A 9,701-nucleotide genomic window follows, 5' to 3' on the forward strand; every position below is an offset into this window, starting at 1 on the left:
CATCGCAAGCTCATATCGTTGACTTTAAGCCAATTTTGTATCCAATTGGCTAGCTCCCCCTGGATTCCATGTGATCTGACCTTATTAACCAGTTTACCATGCGGAATCTTAGCAAATGCCTTGCTGAAGTCCATACAGACAACATCTACCACTCTACCTTCACCACTCTTCCTTATTACCTCTTCAAAATACTCAACTGAGTTTGTGAGACATGATTTCCAAAGCACAAAGCCATGCTGTCTATCAGAAATCAGTCCTTGCCTTTCCCAATGCATATAAATCCTGTCCCTCAGGATCCCTTCCAACAATTTCCCCACTGGGTATTGTTGCGTGAGTTTTCATTGTTGATCACGAATTGGTGCGGCTTTCTGGGACAGTTTCAGAGGCAATTAAGAATCAACCTGAGATGCTGCTTGGCCGGCTGTGTTCATCCAGCTTCACACTTTGTTATCCCACATTGCTGTGGGTCTGGAGTCACATCTAGGCCAGACTGGCTAAGGATAGCAGATTTGCTTCCCTGAAGGCCATTAATGAGCTAGATAGAGTTTTATGACAATATGACAATTGTCTTTAGGCAAGTTTTTTATTCTATATTTTAACTACATTCAAATTTTACCATCTTCCAGGGTGGGATTCAAATCCATTTCCCCAGAACACGGGCAACATCTTAGGATGGATAAATTGGTCTTGGGCGGAGTGCACATAGGTTTACAATGAATGATGCCTGCACTTCGGGGGTTAGATTGTAAACCGAGACTATACAATGTAGGCCTGTTTTCTATAGGATTAGAAGGATAACGGATGATCCGATTGAAGCCTTGAAGGTAGCAGGAGGAAAAGAAAGGATACATGAAGATAAACAATTTCCATGAGGTGGGATCCTAGAACGATGGCCATTGTCTGAGAATTCGGGCCAGACTGTTCAGGAGAGATGTTAGGAAGCATTTTGACACACAAGGGGGTGGGAGAGGTTTGGAACTCTCTTCCACAAACAGCAGTGGGTGCTGGATTAGATGTTAGTTTTAAATCTGAGAGTGATAGGTTTTTGTTATTAGGGATTTGGGCCGAAGGTAGATATATGATGTTAGGCTGCAGTTTGGTCATGGTCTCATTGAAAGGTGGGACAGGTTCGAGGGGCTGAATGGCCTACTTCTGTCCCTATGGTTATTAGCCCGGGGCCCTGGAATATGAGTCTAGTGACACTACCACCATGCTACTGCCTTCCCCAAATACACAACCAATTTGCGTACAGCAAGCACCAGTAATATAAACCATGAGCAGATCACTGTGAGCCTATCTCAGGGGAACCAGGCTGGAGAATTCTGATCAGGATACCGCACTGAGAGTGTACTTGAGAGGCACTGAGGAGATTCACTAGCAGCTGGCCTGGGACAGGAACAGGCCCCTCAGCCCACTAAGACTATGCCGACACATCATCCCTTTCTAAACCAAAATCCTTTTGCCTCAATGCAGTTATATCCGTCAATTCCCTGGTCATTCCTGTATCTGTCAAGTTGCCTCTTAAATGTGACTTTTGTACCTGCCTCTACCACCTCCTCAGGCAGTACATTCCAGGAACTTCCCACACCCTGTGTAAAAAAACACTGTCCCTCAACTCTCCTTTAAACTTACCCCCTTTACCTTAAACCTGTGTTCCCCAGTAATTGATATATCTCCTTGAGAAAAATGCTCTGACTATCCACTCTATGTTTTTCAATTTTGTAAACTTTTATCACGTGTAAATAAACCAAGTTTGTTCAATCTATCCTCATAGCTAACACAGGCAAACGCCTGGTAAACCGTTTCCACACCCTCTCCAAAGCCTCTACATTCTCCTGGTAGTGTGGTGACCAAAACTGTACACAATAGTCCCAATCTGGCCTAACTCAAGCTCGATACAGCTGCACTTTTAATTTTTATACCCTATGCTCTCACCAATGAAGGCAAATATGCTCTATGCCTTATTGGCCACCTTATCCACTTGTGTTGCCAATTTTAGGGAACTGTGGGCCTGCACACCAAGATCCCTCTATACGTTGACGCTATTAAGAGTTCTGCCATTTACTGTATACTAAACTCCTGCATTAGATCTTCCAAAATGCATCACTTTGCATTTGTCCAGAATAAATTCCATCCGCCATTTCTCTGCCCAAGTCTCCAGTTTATGTGTAACCTGCTGTATCCTCTGGCAATCGTCCTCACTACCCACAGCTCCCCCAGTCTTTGTATCACCCATAAACTTACCAATCAGGCCACCTACATTCTCTTCCAAATCATTTATGCAAATTACAAACAACAAGGGTCCGAGCACTGATCCCCATGGAGCATCAGTGGTCACGGATAGTGGTCACGGATGTGCAGTCAGAAACACACGCTTCCACCACTACTCTCTGTCTTCTACAGCTAAGTCAGTTCTGTATCCGTCTCACCAGCTCACTGAGGATCCCACGTGACTTCACCTTTTGTATCAGCCTGCATGAGGGTCCTTGTCAAAGGCTTCACTGAAGTCCATCTAGACAACATCAACTGGTCTGCCCTAGTCAATCCTCTTTGTCACTTTCTCAAAAACCTCAGTAATGTTTGTGTGACACAACCTTCCCTGCACATCGCTATGAGGAGATGTTAGACCAACTCAGGCTGGTTTCTTGGAGCAGGGGAGGCTGAAGGGAGACCTGATACAAGTTTATAAAATTATGAGAGACATAGATTGGGTTGACGGAATCGTTTTTCCAGAGTTGAAATGTCTCGTATTAGAGGGCATGCATCCATGTAAGAGGGAGAACATTCAAAGGAGATGTAAGGGGCAAGTTTTTTACAGAGAGTGGCAGATGCTTGAAATGTGCCACCAAGGGTGATGAAAGGCATATCTGGTAGACAACAGACAATAGGTGCAGGAGTAGGCCATTCGGCCCTTCGAGCCCTGCCACCATTCATTATGATCATGGCTGACCATCCACAATCAGTATCCTGTTCCTGCCTTATCCCCATAACCCTTGATTCCACTATCTTTAAGGGGCTTTTATATAAGTGTGAATAAGCAAGGAATGGAGGGATAAGGACCACGGGCAGCCAGTCAGGATTAGTTTAATATGGTGTCATGTTCTGCACAACATTGCGAGCTGAAGGTCCTGTTCCTGGAATTTACTGTTCAATATTCTAAAGCCACGCTGCCTATTGCTAATTAGTCCATATTTTGCTAAATGCGAGTAAATCCTATCCCCAAGAATCTTCTGCAACAACCTCCCTGACATCAACATAAGGCTCGTCAGCCTGTAATTTCCAGGATTATCCCTGTTGCTCTTCTTAAAGGGCCAAGTTGGCTATTCTCCAGTCCTCTGGGGCCTGTCCAGTGATTAAAGAGGCTGCAAAGCCCCAGCAATTTCCACCCTCGCCTCCCTCAGCTTTCTGGGATAGGTCCCATCAGGTCCTGAGGACTTGTCTCCCCAAACACAACACTCAACACCACCTAATATAATAAAATGTGAGGCTGGATGATGAAGGGTCTAGGCCCGAAACGTCAGCTTTTGTGCTCCTGAGATGCTGCTTGGCCTGCTGTGTTCATCCAGCCTCACATTTTATTATCTTGGAATCTCCAGCATCTGCAGTTCCCATTATCTCTCACTCAACACCACCTTTTCGTCACATCAACATATCCTGGAATATCAATATACCCCGAAGAAAATGATTCATTACAGACCTCACCCACTTCCTCTGGCTCCAGGCATAAATTCCCTCCTTAGACCTTGAGTACACCTACCCTTTCCCTGGGCTACCCTCTTGCTCCTCAGACATATGTAAAACACCTCGAGACTTTCCTCATCCTGTTTGCCATAGATATTTTGTTGCTTTTGTAACCCCTCCTAATTCCTTGTCTGAGTTTTTCTCTGCTCTCATTGATTTCTTCAAGGCTCTGAGATTCTTTAATTTCCTAAATCTTACATATGCCTCCTATTTCTTCTTGGCTATGCTCATAATTTCTCTTGTGGTCCGAGGTTCCCAAATCGTGCCACTCTTATCCTTTATTTGCACAGGATCGTGCTAGTCCTGAACTCTATTCAACTGGCCTTTAAAAGATCCCACACAACAGGTATGGGTTTACCCTCAAGCAGCTATCTCCTGTCAACATTCTGCGGTTCCTGCTGAATATTAGTTAGCCTCCCCCAAGTTTAGTACGTTCACCTGAGGACTATTCTTATTCTGATCCTTATCCATAATTAACTGAAAACGTTGCAGAATTATGGTCAGTGTTCTTGAAATGCTCCCCCGTTAAAACTTCAATCCCCGGGCCAGGCTCATTCCCCAATACCAGGTCTAGTAGGGCCCCTTTAAGGTTTTGGAGTAGATCTGTAGCTTGGGCTGTGGGTGTTGAGGTTGGTTGGCTCACCGAGCTGGTTTGTTGTTCCGCAGATGTTTTGTAGGGCCCCTTCTCTGGTTGAACGATTTGCATATTGTTTCAAAAACCACCCTGGACACACCTAACAAATTCTACCCCATCTAAGAGCCTGGCACTAAGCAAGTCTCAGTCAATATAGTGCAGGATAAAATCAGCAACTGTGTTGTTTGCACATTTTTCCATAATCTGTCCGCGTATCTGTTCCTCTATCACCTGCTGCCTGTTGGGAAGCCTGTAGTACATTCCCACCAAAGTGATTGCATCTTTCCTATTCCTGAGTTCTACCCATGGTGCCCTCTGTCATTACAGCTGGGATCAGTCATGCAACTCCCGCACCTCTATTACGTCCCTCTCTATCTCACCTCAAACATCTAAAATATCTGAAGCTTCAAAATCTTCCCTCTCCCCACAGCATCCCAAAACCAGCCCAGCTCATCCCCACCTTCCTAGTCTGTCTGTCCACTTCTTATAACTCAAGCCCCACCGCCATCTCCTAACGACTATCCTCATCCCTCCACCTTGACCTGTCCGTCCTCCCTGGACTGACCTATCTCCTCCCTAACTCCCCACCTACACTCACCTTTACTGGCTCCATCCCCGCCTCTTTGACCTGCCTGTCTCCTCTTCACCTATCTTCTCGTCAGTCCCCCTCTCTCCCTATTTATTTCAGAAACCCCTCCCCTCTTTCTGACGAAGGGTCTAGGACTGAAATGTCAGCTTTCCTGCTCCTCTGATGCTGCTTGGCCTCCTGTGTTCATCCAGCACCACGCCTTGTTATCTCTTATTCCCAATGATCTACATAGCTGAATCCCTCCCTCGTACACAGCTCGTTAGCAATGTATTTAACTGTACTGTCTTCCTTTTCCTAGCCTCAGCGGCATGTGATACAGGAATCAATCCCGAGACTATAGTCCCCTATCACTATTATTCATCACCACATTGATCCTCCCTGCTGTACAACAGAGGCTGTCATGGCTGTTCCCAGCCCCAATAGGCCAGTCACCCCGCAATCCAGCAGTATCCAACACAGTACAAAGTGAGGCTAAACAGGGTTTGGTGTTTTCTTTGGAACAGAGAAGGCTGAGGGGTATCCTGAGATGGAGAAGATGATGAGGGGTGTGGCCAGGGTGCAGAGTCGAAGGGTCAACAATGAAGGGACACAGTAATATGTGGACCAGCGGACTGCTCTCTCCAATGAACAGGTGATGGTTTAAAACCAAGCTTCAGCACACCTCAGGCCAGGGGAATAGCTGAGAAGGAGACTCGCTCAGCTGGTTTGGGAATTGTTGCTGACATCACCGACTAGCTGGACAGCCAACTGAGCTATCCAACATCACCCCTCCCCAGTGCTCCCTGGTCCCACTGACAGGGAGGCATTATTTCATGGTGAAAAGGCAGGAAGGTGAAGTCCACATTGATACCAATGGGCTGCAGGGTTCCCAAGCGGAATATAAGTTGCTGTTCCTGCACCCTTCGGGTGGCATCATTGTGGCACTGCAGGAGGCCCATGATGGACATGTCGTCTAGAGAATGGGAGGGGGAGTGGAAATGGTTTGCGACTGGGAGGTGCAGTTGTTTATTGTGAACCGAGCGGAGGTGTTCTGCAAAGCGGTCCCCAAGCCTCCGCTTGGTTTCCCCAATGTAGAGGGAGCCACACCGGGTACAGCAGATGCAGTATACCACATTAGCAGATATTCAGGTGAACTTCTGCTTGATTTGGAAACAAGCTTCAAAATCTCCCCTCCCCCTACCGCATTACAGAACCAGCCCAGCTCATCCCCATCTCCCTAACTTGTTCTTCCTCTCACCTATCCCCTCCTCCCACTTCAAACCACACCTCCACTTCCTACCTACTAACCTCATCCCGCCCCCTTGACCTGTCTATCCTCCCCGGGCTGACCTATCCCCTCCTCACCTCCCCACCTATACTCTCCTCTACTGGCTCCATCCCCAACTCTTTGACCGGCCTGTTTCCTCTCCACCTATCTTCTCCCCTAACCATCTTCTGTCTGTCACCCCCCGTCCCTATTTATTTCAGAATCCCCTTCCCCTCCCCCATTTCTGAAGGAGGATCTAGGCCCAAAATGTCAGCCTTCCTGCTCTGAAGATGCTGCTTGGGCTGACAATATCGTTGTTTTATGAATTTAATGTCACTGGGGTTCCAGCTCAGAGCCGGAGGTTTCTCTTTCCATCCCGCTATCCCCCCACAACCAAGATGTTTCTCAGCTCTGAGCAAAGGTAACGGAAATGAGAAATTATCTGTCGTTGCTGAGATAGGTGGATTAAAACAACAGGAAGCTCTGGCACTTCCCTTTCTACAGTTCCAGCAGCAGCATTTGACTCATGACAGCCTGAAACGGGACTGTCACATGGCGACAAGGTTAACTTGGAACAAATCCATCAGACGAGCTCACACTCCATCAGAATATGGGATCCACGCATAACTCTGAGACAAACAGTTCCACCACGGAGCTCAGGGAGTCCCACACTGTCAGAGAGTCAGTACTGAGGGGGGTGCCGCACTGTCAGAGGGTCAGTGCTGAGGAGCGCCGCACTGTCAGAGGGTCAGTACTGAGGGAGCACCGCACTGTTAGAGGGTCAGTACTGAGGGAGTGCCGCAATGTCGGAGGGTCAGTGCTGAGGGAGTGTCGCACTGTCAGAGGGTCACTGCTGAGGGAGTGCCACACTGTCAGAGGGTCAGTGCTGAGGGAGTGCCGCACTGTCAGAGGGTCAGTGCTGAGGGAGTGTCGCTCTGTCAGAGGGTCACTGCTGAGGGAGTGTCACACTGTCAGAGGGTCAGTACTAAGGGAGTGCCTCACTGTCGGAGAGTCAGTGCTGAGGGAAGGCCATACTGTCGGAGGGCTTCCTTTATCTGATGGTGGATGCTTGAGCTGCCTGGAATGATCTGAGGACATCCCATGTCCTCCTGTCAGTCTCCTGAATCCTGGAAAAAAAATTTGTTCAAGAATCTGGATTCAGACAGGTCTTGGCCTGAAATGTCAGCTTTCGTGCTCCTAAAATGTTGCGTTCATCCAGCTCTACACCTTATTATCCTGCCTCGTTGGGCTCGTTTCCATTGATCTGCACCTTGAATCTGGCCTGATTTGAGTGGGAAATGATGTTGCTGTTTACTTATCACCAGATTTTGAGAATCTCCAAATCCCCAAAACTTCCATCATTTTCTGCTGATTTTACAGGCTACATTTGACACAGACCCTCACTGGGTTAACACTTCATTCGAACCCATCTTATTACAGGGACAGGAAATATGGGGAGTAATTTTGAGGTGACAGGCAGGTGGATTGGAAGGGATTTGAGGAAACCATTTCACCTGGAAGGTGCTGGGGGTCTGGGAGGGAAGGTGAGGCGGGAAACCTCACAGCATTTAACAAGTACTAGGGTGAGCCTTTGGAGTGTCATAACCTTCAAGGTTACAGGCTAAATGCTGGAAAGTGAGATCAGGGCAGACCCGATGGGCCGAATGTCCTCTTCTATGCTGCATGCTTGTGTGACTCTGTCTGACTGATGCTGGTTTTCGGGAATATATCTCAGTTTCAGTTAACGGCTCCACACAGCCAAGGCTTCTCAGTTTAGCAGATTTATTGAGCTCACTTTCCCAGTTACATTATCCCGGGCAGATTTAGCCGGCCTCATTTCTTCTCAGTGGCTTACGTAAACATGCAAAAAGCAAAATACGAGCTGGAATAGATTATTCAGCCCCTCTAGCCCACTCTGTTATTCTGTAAGATTGAGGCCGATCAATCTGTGCTTCCGATTCCACGTTCCCATCTCCGGGCCCTGAACCCCGCCTCTCCCCAAATAAACCTGTAGCACTATAACATGGTTTCGTGTGATTTCTGACTTTGTCCACCCCAGTCCAACAGCAGAATCCCCACATCTTAAATAAGGAGACCAAAACGGCGCACAGTTTGAGACGTGATCTCACTGGTGCTGCATATAAATGAAGCAGAACATCTGCACTATTATGCTAGAAAACAAAGTGCTGAAGCTGGATGAACACAGCAGGCCTAGACCCGAAACGTCAGCTTTTGTGCTCCTGTGATGCTGCTTGGCCTGCTGTGTTCATCCAGCTCCACACTTTGTTATCTCAGATTCTCCAGCACCTGCAGTTCCCTTTATCCCTGCTCTATTACGCTCAATGCCTTTAGTCTGCTTCATCACTTGCTGTACTTGTGTACAAATCCTCTGTTATTCTGTAAGATTGAGGCCCGATCAATCTGTGCTTCCGATTCCACGTTCACATCTCCGGGCCCTGAACCTGTAAAACTTTACATTTTCCCACATTATACTCCACTTGCCAGATTTTTAACCTCTGTCCATCTGCAGACTCCTTTCCAAACTATTTGTGTTTTCTGTGAGTTTATGCAGCAAATATTCACTCGCCTCATTCACATCATTGATATAAATTGTAAAAAGTTAGGGTCCCAGCACAGACCCTTGGGGGACTCCAGTCATCTCATTCTGATAAATCAACAAAGACCAATTTCTTCAAACTCTCTGTTTTCTGCCAGCTGGCCAGTCTTCTACCCATATTAATATGTGACCCCTGCATCATTTTATTGTTTGTTATCATGTTTGATGTGGCAGATTGTCAAATACCTTTTGCAAATCCAAATATAGAACAGCTGCTGGTTCCCCTTTACCAACTGTATAAGTTACTCCTTCAGAGGAGTCTTAAATCTTCAAAGGCCTCCTATAAACTATTTAAACAAGAGTTCCCCTTGATAAAACCACACTGACTTTTTCTGATTAACTTCAATTTTTTATGTGCCCTGCTGCAATGTCGTTGATGGTCAATCCCCTCATCTTTCCCATCATCAAACAAATTACAGTTCTGCATTTTCTGCCTTCCTCCTTTTTTGAAGGGTTATATTGGGCAAATTACAATCCAATAAAACCTTTCCTGAATGAAGGAAATTTTGGAAATTAACATCAACGTATCTATTACCTTATTAGCTTCCTCTTTTAAGTCCTGAGGATGAGGTTCATTCCTCCTGATTAATCTTTAACTTATTAGAACACAGAACATAAAAACTACAGCACTGTACAGGCCCTTAGGCCCGCGATGTTGAGCCAAACTTTTACCTGAACCGAAGGTCTATCTGACCTCCACCCCAACCTTATACTATCATCCATATGCCTATCTAATAGCTGCTTAAATGCCCCTAATGAGGTTGACTCCACTACCCTCTCCGGCAATGCATTCCATACCTCGACCACTCTCTGAGTAATGAACCTCTGACGTCTCCCCAATATCTACCTCCACTCACTTTAAAACTATGTTCCC

General features: G+C 46.6%; 1 protein-coding gene across 1 annotated transcript in view; it reads right to left on the minus strand.

Moving 5' to 3' along the window:
- LOC125456016 (guanine nucleotide exchange factor VAV3) overlaps window positions 1-9,419 on the minus strand; it is a 196,626-nt gene extending 187,207 nt beyond the window's left edge. The window contains exon 1 of the mRNA XM_059648207.1: window positions 9,363-9,419. The gene's annotated coding sequence lies outside the window, so the exon portion shown is untranslated. The remainder of the gene's footprint in view (window positions 1-9,362) is intronic.
- Window positions 9,420-9,701: the final 282 nt, after the last annotated feature.

Source organism: Stegostoma tigrinum, chromosome 8, assembly GCF_030684315.1.
Source record: "Stegostoma tigrinum isolate sSteTig4 chromosome 8, sSteTig4.hap1, whole genome shotgun sequence".
NCBI classification, from domain to species: Eukaryota; Metazoa; Chordata; class Chondrichthyes; order Orectolobiformes; family Stegostomatidae; genus Stegostoma; species Stegostoma tigrinum.